This window comes from Chenopodium album, chromosome 1 (assembly GCF_948465745.1).
Source record: "Chenopodium album chromosome 1, dcCheAlbu1.1, whole genome shotgun sequence".
NCBI classification, from domain to species: domain Eukaryota; kingdom Viridiplantae; phylum Streptophyta; class Magnoliopsida; order Caryophyllales; family Amaranthaceae; genus Chenopodium; species Chenopodium album.
Window position 1 is genome coordinate 52437184 of NC_137834.1, and position 13538 is coordinate 52450721.

The following is a 13538-nucleotide window of genomic DNA, read 5'->3' on the forward strand; positions in this document are numbered from 1 at the left end:
CGGTCAAGTCAGGACTAGGTAGGGGAAAGATGGGCAAAGGCTGCTCGGTCTGAGTCCTAATACACCAGTGGGGTGTCTGCTCAGTATCCGGTCGTACCCACCCCAACTCCTCAAAATACCTAGCAGTCATATAGGTATCTAGTCCACAGTTGGTAGGTTGGTGGGGTCCGTCCTCAATAAAACCGGCCTTTTTCACTGCTATTCTAGTAATAAGGCCTCCTATAGGAATGGGGGTGCGAGATTGGGTACTGGCCGTGGCATGCCTGCTCAAATGGTGAATAATGTACCTACCTATGTTCAATTTCCCAAACTCGGACACATAGTGACCTATAATAGCTAGTTCATTAGTTTGGGCATTATGGGGTTTGCCAGATTTTTAGGACAGGGTGATGAATAGGTTTGGTACTAGCATGTTGGGAGTCGAGAGTAGGCAAACCAGTCAGAGCATGATAAATGTCACCCATTTTGTAATCAGCATGCCAATGGAATGGTAATTCAGAATTTAATTCAAATAATTTACAAAATTCCACAAATGTTAAACTAATATTTCTATTGTTCAGACTAAAATTAAATTCGGTCCATTTCTACTATTTACAACTTTTAAAGAAGACAAGAATCTACAAGTTAATTCACGGTATGTAGGATAGTGCATATCAACAAATTTTCTCATGCCTATGTCATTCAAAAATAGTTTCACAAAATCATATAAACCATACGATTCTAAAGTAGGGCGGTGTAACCACCGTGAAGGAATTACCTCGCGCCCTATTAGGTGTTCTAGCCGCTCCTTTTGTTCCTGGCTAGCAATACGGATCGTCGGCCGGTACGGGAGTTGCAAATCCGGGTCATACTCCTCCCTCGAGCTAGAACCCCTACCGAAAATAGATCGAGCCCTCTTTGAAGCCATAGTAGAAATGGGTATGAAAATTTATTTGAATGGAATTTGAAATTTTTTATATAGAAATGTAGAGGATGAAGAGAAGATTAAAAATATGTAAAAAGTTTTGAATTTGGGTGAGAATTGGAGAAGAAATCTTAGATAGAAGGTAGAGAGAATCGGGTGATCTAATGTACCTTATTTGCTTCAACTCTCGCGCCCGCCCGGTCGGGCGCCCTTTGCCCGGTCAGGCGATCTAACGCTCAAATTTTCGCCTCTTCTCGCGCCCTGTCGGCCGAGATTCGCCCGATCAAGCGGTTAAATATGTCCGTATACGACGAGTTTCACGCCCGGTCGGGCGCCATTGCTCAGTCAGGCGAAAATACTTGATTTTGAAGCCTAGCTCTCGCGCTCGGTCGGGCGAGCTTTGCCAGATCGGGCCCGAGACAAATTGACGATTATTTGTTTTTTCTTTTCTTCAATTTTTTGGCTAACTCTTTTCCTTCAAAACTGTACAAAAACTCATAAACCTCATTAAATTCCCTCATCTCTCCTCTCATAAGAAAAAGAAAGAGAAAATAGTCTAAAAAGCATTAAAATACGGGTTGCCTCCCGCAAAGCGCTGGTTTATCTAGGTCCCGCACGACCTTCTTACTAAGTACAAAAACTAGGACCCTTGGCCTAATGCTTGATCGGGCGGTTTCTCACCCGGTCTAGCGGTGTTTTGGCTGCGACGCGGCTTCCTGACATGCCTTGTGGGACGCCAATTCACCTTATCTGGTGGATCCTCCTTGACTTGGGTTGGGGGTTCTTCAATGATACGCACTAAAGATCCTTCTTTGATCGAGGGTTGCTTCAAATTGTCATTGCATTTAACACTTGTAACTCGATCTGGCGGAACACTTCCCGTAGGCTCAAATTGCACAACTTGCTTGATTGATTCCACCTTTTCGTCCTCAAAACCAAGACCAACAGTGTAGAGGGCTCTTTCTATTGCATCAACTTCCTTCTGCCATTTGTCTATCTCATCTGAAAGGGATGCAACACAAGATACCGCCTCCAAGGGATCTTTTTCAAGAGCTTGGGGCTTGTGAGAATAATTATGAACCACATTAACACTAAAGCACTTCTCCTGTATCATGGGGCTTTTAGGGGTATTATTAAGATTAAAAATAATTTTATCGTCCCCTACTAATAATGTTAATTTATCACTTCTCACATCAATGATTGCTCCTGAAGTGTTAAGGAATGGTCTACCCAAAATAATCGGGGTTTGCATATCCTCAGCCATATCAAGAACAACAAAATCAACGGGTATACAAAATTTACCTACTCTAACAAGGACATCCTCTAAAACACTTAAGGGGTATTTTAAAGAACGATCCGCCATTTGTAGAGTAATATTAGTATCTTTTAATTTACCCATATTCAACTTGGAACACACAGATAATGGCATAACACTAACGCTAGCACCCAAATCACACAATGCATTATCAATCATTAGATTGCCTATATTACAAGGGATAGAAAAACTACCCGGATTTTTTAATTTAGGTGGAGATTTATTCTGAAGTACGGCACTACACTCTGCAGTGAAAGCTACTGTCTCTACCTCACTAATAGACCTTTTTCTTGTCAATATTTCTTTCATAAATTTTGCATATGAAGGAATTTGTGAGATTAATTCAGTGAAGGGAACTGTTACCTTCAAATCTTTTACCATCTCCAGGAACTTACCAAACTGCTTATCCAAATTTGTTTTCAGTTGACGATTGGGGAATGGAAGTTTGATAATTGGCTTTGGAGCATTATTGATCTTATCCGGAGTGGCCACCTTCTCTGGAGTCATACCCTGCAATGTAGAATTACATATATTAGTACTATTCTTTAGCCCTGCAGGGTTATTAGCTACATTGTCAGGTTTAACGGAATCAAGATTAGCATTATTTAATAAAACATGTTCATCAACTTTGGGCATAGGGGGCCCTTCATAGTTTGAACCACTCCTTAGAGTAATTGCATAGGCTTGATCCGTAGGCCTGGTCGGCTGTGCCGGCAGGGCTCCCTGTTGGCGGGCTTGTAGAGTAGCGGAAAGTTGCGCAATTTGATTATATACAATTTTATTATGTGCTAGAATTGAATCAATTTGCGCATCTCTACTCTCCATATGCTTTTGCATATTAACTAGCATCGCTCTAATTTCAACCAAAGAAGGGTCGGCAGATGAGGAGGATTGTTGTGGTTGGTTTTTCTAGCCAGCATTGGGATGGTAATATTTCTGCTGCTGTTGCTGTGGCGCCTGTGGTTCTACTGGTGGTAGATTTTGAACATTAGTACTCCGGTAGGAAAGGTACGGATTATTCCGATACCCAGGATTGTATGTGTTGGAGTATGGGTTATTCTGCCTATAAGCTTGAAAGGCATTAACTTGCTCCACGAAACTCCTGCAATCTTGTTCCCAATGACCAATAATTCCACAATTTTCACAGAAAGCCTCATTAGCATTATTATTAATTGCAGAAACATTAGCTATATTAGCAGTGCTATGATTATCTAATTTTTGGCAGATAGAGGTCAATTGAGCTTGCAAAAAGGATACAGAGTCAACACTATGCTTCCCCTTGTTAGCAAAGCCCTTAGGATTCCCATATTGGGAATTATGTATCTCCATATCTTCAATAACTTGACATGCATCATCAACATTAAGATTCATAAATCTCCCACTAGCTGCAGAATCTAAAATTATTCTAGAAGAATTTCAAATGCCATTGTAAAAGGCTTGGATTAACTGCCATGCTGCTAAATTGTGGTGGGGGCATTCTCTTTGTAGGTCCTTGAACCTCTCCCAAGCCTCATATAAAGATTCATCGGCTTCTTGGGCAAATTGGGGTTTAATTTCAAATTGTACTGACTAGGGGAAAACTAGGTCGTTATCTAATCTTCCCTCGGTCAAACTAAATTTATAAACACTTAACAAACCCTAATACGAGTATAGAGGCAAGTCAAGGGTCGAACCCAAAGGAACGGTAATGTTCAATCACTTTCAATTATGCGCCTAAGCTAGGTCGAAGACGAAGGTAAGAGAGAATACTAACAACTAACAAAACAAATAACCAAGGAAATAAAACACTAGGAATGGGGATCAACAAGTAATCATGTCAATTGTAACAACTTGGGAAGAGCATGCCAATCAAAGGTTGTGAGGACTAATGATAAGAGCAATCAATAGGAATCAAAGAGCTATCTCCTAATTGTTAAGCTAGGGTTCACTATGAATAACAAACTAAGAGAATCACAATCAAAACCAATCGATAATTGCAATTCCTAAATCAATTGTTCATGTCATTAGCAATTACAATGCAATCTAGCATAATTCTCAAGGCCTAATTGAATTACACACATGCAAACCTTCACTAATCACTTTAATTTAAGCAATCAATAAACACAATTCCCAAATTAATCACAATTAATCAATCATACAAGTTTCACCCAATTCCTAGCCAAACAACTATTCAAGAATCATCATCTATCAACTAACAACTATGGAAATCAAGAATCAACAAAATGTCAAGAACAATTACACTAATCAAGCATCAAATATCAAAATTAAACCAAACAAACATGTAATTAAACAAAGCATTAAGGTGAGATAGAGTTAAGAATGCTCATTGATAATAGAGAAGATCTTGAACACAATTGTCACCCTTGTAAAACTACTCCTAATCTAGCCTAATCTAGAGAGAGAAGCTCTCAACCTAAGAGAGAAACTATTCTAAGACTAAGAATTATGTGAATGAATGATAATAAAAATCCTAAAAAACAATCTATAAACAAAAGGAGAAAAGAAGCTTAAAATCGTAAAAAGACCCAGAAGCCCGTGCCCTCGGAGAAATCGGCCGCGCCCGCGGCTAAAGCCCGCGCCCGCGGGGAGCCCGCGGCCAGCCCGCGGAGAGTTACTGCCCAAAATCGGCAGAAATGGCTTGCGGCAGATTTGCAGGGCCATCTTTGGAAGGCTGTAACTCACGATCTAAGAATCGCATGAAGGCGTGCGAACTATCATTGGAAAGCTCTTCAAGTCAAGTTTCCAAACCAACTTGAATCACCTTAATCCAATCTGTAGAACTCGATATATGGCCTATACAATGCACAAAGGTCCTTTTTGATACTTTGTAAGCCTTCATTTTCCTTTGTTTCTTGGATTGGCTTGACTTGCGTGCTTGGCTTCCCTAACTTGGCTCCGTTAAATTCCTTGAATGCACTTGAGCTCCCTCCTTGATGATTAAATCCCGGGAAGCTCGACACACCTACAAAACAAGTCAAACAAACGAAGAAGCGAGGGAAAAAGCCGAGAAATGAATAAAATAATAAGAAAACCACTAAAGGCACGCATTTCTCTAACTAACACACAAATCAAGAATTATTCCCTAAATACACGACATAAACGACTAAAAAGGAGCATAGAAATATAAAGAAAACATAGCCTAAAGGTGCCATAAATGGCACGGATCATGTACCCCATCAAGAGCCGGAGTGGGAGTGAGATATGGAAAATCGGTAAGCTTTGGTTGTGAGTAGTCACTAAGCTTCTTTGGAGCCGTCATCTCTGATTCTGTATCTGATGGTACCTCTGAATCGCTAAAACCAGTAGGAGGATCGCGGGGATTATTATTATCACCAGAGTCCGCCAGAATTTGCATGTAGAAATTCTTCTATCTATGAAAGGATCGTTCGATCTCAGGATCGAATGGGTTGTACCCTGATCTGGAATACCTGGGCATAAACAAAAAAAACTAAAAGCAAATATGAGATTTGCCTCAAAGAACTAACGTTCTCTGAGACAAAAAGAAAATAACCTAGACTATAAAAATAATCAGAAATAAAAATAAAACCATTTCCCCGGCAACGGCGCCAAATTTTGACAGGGTAAAGTCGTATCCCCAAATCAAAAGTGATTCCTAAAAGCTCAAACTAATGTAGATAGCGAAGTAGGGTCGAATCCACATAGAAACGAGTCTTTCTATTCCTAATCAATTAAAGTAATCTAAATTATAAAGTAACCAATATGTGAATTTGAAAATAAATTACGAAGATTAAGAGTAAGGAGAAAATAATATATAAAAGGATCTAGGGCATAGGTTCACCAATAAATAATACTCCACAGTAAAACATAATATTCAATCATCAATGCATACATTAATCAGATCATAAAGGGCTTTCACTACGTATTATAATCACACAATTAATTTACTGGTATTAAATCTCATCTTTCGAATCTCGACTTAACCATTTATAAATTAACCTGCATATTGAAACTAGACCTAAACATCAATTCTCATCTGTCGAATCTCGAATCAATATTGTCAAACTCATGCATAAAAGATCAGGCCTAATCTAGTCACAGAGCATTAAATCAATTAATAGGAAATTAATCTAGCATTGACAATCAACAATAATAAATCACCCCTTCATATTATTTATGGATCCCCATAAACCCTAGAAATAGAACTACTCACACATAATAAAAACTAAACTAATCAAAGCAATAAAACAAGACATGATCAAAAGAATAAAGTAAACAACTAAGATTAAGAGAAGAGAAATCGTTACCAAAATAAATCTGGAATTAAGAATAAAGTTGAGAGTAAAAGTTTAAGAGAAAGAATTAATCTAAAAGCTAGTTAGAGAGAGAAAATCTAAGAAAATAATTAACAGAGTAAAGAAAGAGTAGTAAGTGATAGAGGAATAAACTAGTCGTTAATTGCTTATCCCAAAATCAAACACTATTTATAAAATCTTAAACCAACCTAAAACAAGTATAGGTAAGTATAGGGTCGAACCCAAAGGAGTTAGTTGGTGTTCTCTTTAGCCTAAACCAAGCTATTTCGGAGATTGAAGTCAGAAAATGGTTGGTGTTATGATAGCAAAATTAGACTAATCAAGTAATTCAATAAGCTAAATGCTAGGGATATTGGTTCCACATGCTAATTCAATAATCATGCTAATCGACAATTTCTTCGTTTGATTCAAGCATTGCAAAGGACAAACAATAGTAGCAATCAAGAGAATTCAAGAGCTATCTCCTAGAGGCCAAACTAGGGGTCACTATGAATGGCTAATCAAGGAAATTCACAATCAAACTCAATCAATTAAAGCAATTCTCATATTAATGGGTCATGTCATCAAGAAATGCAATGCAATCTAGATTAATCTTATAGGTTGATCATTCCTAATTTAATTAATCACATGCAAAACTATGTCAACCAATTTAATTGCAACAATTCAATCAATCAAAGATCATCAACTAGCACAAATTATCAATCAAGCGTTCTTCCCCTTCTCCCTAGCAACTAATCTACTTACTAATCATGGTGTGGTGTAACTCAAGAACAAATTAATTAGCATTGATCATCATTCTAAATCAAAATCAAGAGAAAGAAATATCAACTACAATATCCAATTCAAATCAAAGAAATACAAACAATCAAAGATGAAACTAAATCAATCAAGTAAGAGATGAACTAGAAGAAGAAAATCTTACTAACATTAATGATTGAAAATGAAGAAATCCAAGCACAATTGATCCAATGTTAAAATACAAATCCAATACCAAGAACTTCTCTCTCTAAAATTAAGCTAATGAAAATTATCTAAAAGTTATCTTCAAAAAGGAATTACAAGTGTATTTATAGGCAAAGAAGAAAAACGGGATTCCCGTGCCCTCTCCAATAAACCTCGCGCCCGCGGAAAAATGAGTACGGAACCCATTAAAAATTCCGCAGGCTTTCTAGGCAACATCCGCGCCCGCGAGACTTCTAGCCCGCGCCTGCGGCAAAAGTGCGGCGAATCCCCTGCTCCCAAAGGATGATCAGAGGGCCGCGGTCTCTCTGGTACGAGCGGGCTCTCCAATCTACCCGTGCCCGCGGCAAACCCGCGGCCTGACCGCGGAGAGTTCCTGGTCGAAATTCGCCAATTTGGTGCATAAGAGCCCGCGTCCGCGGCCTTCAGTACCGCGCCCGCGGTAGACTGGCAGGGCTTGATGCCCTCTCCATGACCTCTTTAAGCCCTCTCCAAGCCGATTATTTCCTCCTTGCTTACTCCATATAGCCCATCTTGATTCCCTTGCAGAGACAAATCCTATGTACCTACAAAAACAAACAACGAAAAGAAATAAAAGGGAAAAAGAACCAAATAAAAGGAAAACACGAAGAAAACACGAAAAACATAAGGAAAGAAAGAAAGAGAGGGATTAAAGGAAAAAGGACCAAAAATAAGATAAGAAAGCATAAAAAGGAAGATGAAATCATCCTAAAAGACTACCCTATGAGTGCCATAAATGACACTCATCAAATTCCCCCAAGCTAGACTTTTGCTCGTCCCGAGCAAAACAAAGGCTAAAAAGGAAAAAGAAGGGCTTATAAGAAAAGAAAAAGAAAGAGGTGAGAATATACACTAACTCACTTTCGTAGGAATCACGGTCAATTTTAGCAACAAAAGACAAGCCATTTAAACCCCTAGATCGCTCTAGAGGACGAGTGATGCTCTCGTAAAGGTTTCCTAGAGATAACCTATAACTCATATTAAACAAACAAAAAGAAGGTAACAATGAGGCAAAATACAAGAATAAAGAGCAAATAATGAAAAACAAACACAAAAATAACAATCTTTGTGAAATGGACTTTACAAAGTGACTATAGTTAAAATGAATAACAACCTTTCTAAAGTAAGTAATGGTATGCACGTTATAAGATACCTAAGGTTGATTGAAACATAAATATGCTAAGCATAGGAATTAATTGTCACACTCCACTTTCATCCCAAACGATCTTACCGCGTTCCCCCTACTAATCTCATATCTCCCCTTAGTGAGCGTCTCATAGATTCCACGAAGGAACCGGAAAAAGATCGAATTTTTTGCTTACTCGACATCTTGACTTCGCATTCCCTTTCCTTAGGTTATAACCCATGATTCCCTCCACCGATGAATGACTCAAACCCTTGGTCAAAAGGTCTTCCCAAAGGTTGTAACGTAAGGCAAAAAGGGTAAAGGTAGGCTAAATTTAAAATTTGGTGGTTAACCTAAATTGTGAAGCAAAGATTGCGCATTTCTTTACACCATAACCAAGTAATCACCAAACAAAAATACAAACACCCCCAAGCTTATTCAAAGCTAAGATCACCAACATATACACAAAAAGCGTGAGAACGCTTCCCCCCCAAGCTTTAATGGAGCATTGTCCGCAATGCTCAAAAAGGAAGAATACTCACATAAAAATATTTTTGCATTTTTCACTTTTTTTTTGTTTTTTTTTCATATTTCTTTATTAGTGCTTTGTCCTCGCCTCGTTTAACTTTGGACGACTTTTTCAAATTTGCACTTGCTTTGTCTTTGCCTTTTTTTTACTTTGGACGACCTTTTCATTTATTCACTTGCCATTATTCACAAGATATACACAACACAAACTTGCTTTCAAGAGAACCAAATATCCAAACTCCTCCACCACAAACTCCAACAATAATGAACAATTGCTTTACAAAAACAAAGAATGGAAATGAAAATGAAACAAAAGGCTCAAGATCTAGAGATGTGGCTTGAAAAGAAGGGAAAAACGCTCAAAGGGTTAGCAAGTAGGCAAATGTATCCCCAAACCCAAAAGTTAAAATAAGGAAACTATCCTAGAAAAAGGAAAAATACCTCCCCGAAAAGACGCCTTTGTCCTCCCTAGGTGGTTCGGTCTCGGTCTTAGGAATCGTACGTTAAGATTCAAGATTAAGTTTGCGAAAGTCAAGGATCCATGCCACTCATGCAAGGATATGATGAAAGCTTGAAAAAGTATGAATCTCACATGGTTGTAGCAAAAACTCACTAAGATTGTCAAATCGAAGATAGGGAGCAACTACCAAAATGCCACAAACAAGTAGAATCCGGCTTCATGATCCCCCTAGTTCTAGACAAATACCCTAGCATGCTTTATCCTAGAATCAACCAAACGTATTCTCAAACCGTGCATACCAAGACCACCTAGGAAGGTTATTATTCAAAAGCAAGAGTCCAATGTTTACAAGTCCGAGTCAAAATAGAAAGAGTGAAAAATTAAGCCTCAAAAAGCTATGTACAAAACCAAGAACAAAGAGAAAAGAAAAGAAAATAAAATATGGAAAACCAAGATAAAGGAAAAGTAGGAGAACAAAGAAAAGGACAAATATGCAATCATAACATGTAATTCCCAATCGACAAACAAGCGGTCAAATGGCCATATCGCCAAAGACCCCAAACATACTAGGTGTTATAATCATACATCCTCGAACCGTTTAACTTTCCTAAAACTAATCCTAATCTAAGCAGCCAAGAAGAGTAAAGGGATAAAAGTAAAGAGATAAAACAAGAAAGGTCTCACCAAGCGTCCAAGCTATGTTACAATAATAAAGGAGCAAGAACGACCTCCTCTAAGAAGCTTCGAAGACCAAAGCAGTGGCTATGAGCAAGGTGAGAAAAAGAAAAGAAAAAGACTATATATAAAATGAAATTGTTAGTAACTTCCAAACAAAAGCAAAAAAAAGTAAACTTACGCGAAAACTATGTACAAAGAACCAGAGAAACCATCATCATCATCAATAGAAGGGACCAGAAAACATCATCATCAAAAACCAAGACACCAAGATAAACAACATACCAACGAGACTACCAAGAGCGAAGCAAAAGAAATCCATCAAAGCCCTTTCAAACACATCCCCAAGAGTCCAAGGTGCTTCCCCAAAAACCTACCCTAAAACATCCTATTTGATTCCCCCCGTACAAAATAAGGGCATCAACCGCGATGCCTAAAAACATTCAAAGCTAAAAGGGAGGAAATAAAAAGGGAATCAAACAACCAAGTGGGAAACTATTGGCCACTAGGGCCGGCACCACCATCATCCACATCCCAACCTCCGGTATAACCGGGAGGGAACCCATAGCGACCCTTAAAAAGGTCAAGTTGAGATGTGTATAATTGGTCAAAAGGCTCCGGTTGCATATAGAGCTCGGGGTGAGTGGGGTGAACATAGTAATAGTCGGGGTCACCCCAATAATCACTCCCCCCCAGACCCGGTAGTCATAATGACTGGACTCATCTGGAAAATCACGCCTTGGCTTATCGGGGTTTGCAACCCCGGGCCAATATGGGTACGTGGGGAGGTTGTCACCAACCCAAGATGGCATCGGCCCTTGTTGGGGCGGCACATAAGGGTAGTTCACCGGAGGAGTGACCTCCCCCTTACGCACACTAGCGTCATATAGGGCGCTAGTTTGAAAAGACAAAGTTTGATGGTTCGAATACAAACCTTGCATGCTCAATTGCATGCGCTCCATATGATCACGCATAGCCTCCATCTCACGGAGATATGCATCTCCTTGGTTGTCTTGTTGGTGATGTTGTTGTCTTTTTCTTCCTCTTTGTTGCGGTTGTTGTTGTTGTTTCTCTTCTTCATCTTCTTCATCTTCACCACCTTCTCCTTCTCCACCTTCACCATCATGCCCATCATCATCATCATCATCGTCCTCATCACCATCATCCTCCTCCACAACATTCTCAACTCTCTCGTCATCCTCGGGAATCCTCCAAACAATCCTAGCCTCTCGAGTGATTAAGGTGGCAGCTGGGTTTGGGAGCATACAATGGTGCATATTACGCACTAGCCAAGAGTACCCACCGTTTCCCTTACACTTAGAAACGAAGCGCAAGGTGTTAAGTTGCTTCATATCCAAATACATGTCTTCACTCTTTCCTATCGGAGTGCAAGACCTAAGGAAACACTCTTGCTTGAAATAAAACACCAATCTAGTAATCATACCACCACAATGAATCTCACCCGTCTTCTTCCCATTGGCGATCAACTTACAACAATTCATGAAAAGATACCAAAATTCAACCTTGGCCCCAAATCCGGCCTTGTAGCCATCCAAAGCACCAAGATCTCCTCCCTCGAAAGCTTCCCAAGATCTTGCTTACTGAACACTGTATACCCAAGAATCCGATGGAGAATACGAAGAGCCGGGTGAATGATCTCGCTAGCAAGCGATTCCTTAGAGTCAAACGACTTCTTCCTAGATATGGCTCTCCACCAAGCAACCTCATTGTATTCGGTCTTGTGAAGGGCAACCAAGGGCTCAAAGATGTCGGTATTTGGGTTGAAACCAAGGGCTTTGTTGAATTCCGCAAGGTTCATTGTATGCTTGGAATTGAAAAGTTAAAAAGAGATGATGTAGTCGGTATCCCCCATCATATTAAACTCAAAGGTGGAGAAAAATTCAATGCATGGTTTTAAATAAGTTCGGGGGGATGACCTTACAAACTCAACCAAACCAAGATTATGGAGCAAAATGTGAAGGTCGGCATCAACACCCAATTTTTCCATATCCTCAAGAAAATAGTTGCGGGACGGTCTAAATTTCCGGGATTTCATTTTATTATAGATAGGGGTGTGTTTAGCCCGGTTATGAAATTTGAGAGCGCGTAAAGGAGAAGGTGGTGCATTATCTTGAGTAGTTTGGGTTTGAGGGGTTTCGGTGTTTGAAGGTTGGCCACGAGAGGATTGGCCAGGTGATTGGTTTGAACTTCTCTTGCTACTCTTAACTCTCCTCAAGAAATCCATAGTTTCAAGCTCAACCAACACAATATGCAACACTACCACCAACGTGAACAAACCTCCGTTCACAAGACCACCCAAAACCACCACAAACTACAAAGTACCTGTTACAAGCAACAAACAACCAGAAATCCAACAACAACCAACAATATTAACAATCTATCACAAAAAAGAAGCACAAAATCATCCAAGATAATTCCAAAAACACCATACAAACAACCAAAAACAACATACTCAAGCTTAATCAAGGCCACTCACAACCTATGAATAAAAATCAATTGAAATTAACAAAAATAAAACAAAGGTGAGAAGTATACCAAGATTGAAGACTCAAAGCAAGCACAAAACCGAGTAGACTCGAAATTCCCATAGAAAACCACGAGAAAGAAAAGCAAACTTGATGAAAATGGAGTATGAAGGATGTTTGGATGGAAATTTAAGAGAAAATAAGGGTGAATTTGAGTATAATTGAGTGAAAGAGATGATTTGGGGGTTAGGGTTTGAGAGTAGGAAGAGAGAGAATGGGGAAAATTAAGAGTGAAAGGGAAAATAAGAGAGGAGAGAGAAAGAGAGAGGAACCGGGCTAATTAAAACCCATATCCCCGCGCCCTCTCTAGACAAAGCCACGCCCGCTCCAATATTGCCGCACCCGCGGAGAGACCGTGGGGCAACCGCGGAGAGTTGGTGGAAAAATTCGGAAATTTCATACCTGACCATGGGCTGCGCCCCGCTCCAAAATTATCGCGCCCGCGGAGAGACCGCGGAGAGTTCATGATTCAATTTTAGAAAATGAGCCGCACCCTCTCTGAATTTCCCTCGGGCTCTCTCTAAGGCACCCGCGCCGGCGGAGAGAGCGCGGAGACCTACTGATCCGATTCCCACTATTGAAAGCAAGGGCACTCGAGGCCTCTCCAAGTCCGCGGGGTGCCCTCTCCCCTGCACTCTAAAACCTCTTATCACCCTCAACAAACAAATTTTGTCCATATATGATGAATAAAGGCACCCTACAACACAAACCAAAAACACAAGGAAGGGT

General features: G+C 39.8%; 1 non-coding gene across 1 annotated transcript; it reads left to right on the forward strand.

Annotated features, from left to right (window-relative positions):
- The first annotated feature begins 3678 nt into the window (after window positions 1-3678).
- On the forward strand, window positions 3679-3783 carry LOC145565205 (small nucleolar RNA R71). The gene has a single exon (XR_014094988.1). It is a non-coding gene; the product is annotated as a small nucleolar RNA R71 (small nucleolar RNA).
- Window positions 3784-13538: the final 9755 nt, after the last annotated feature.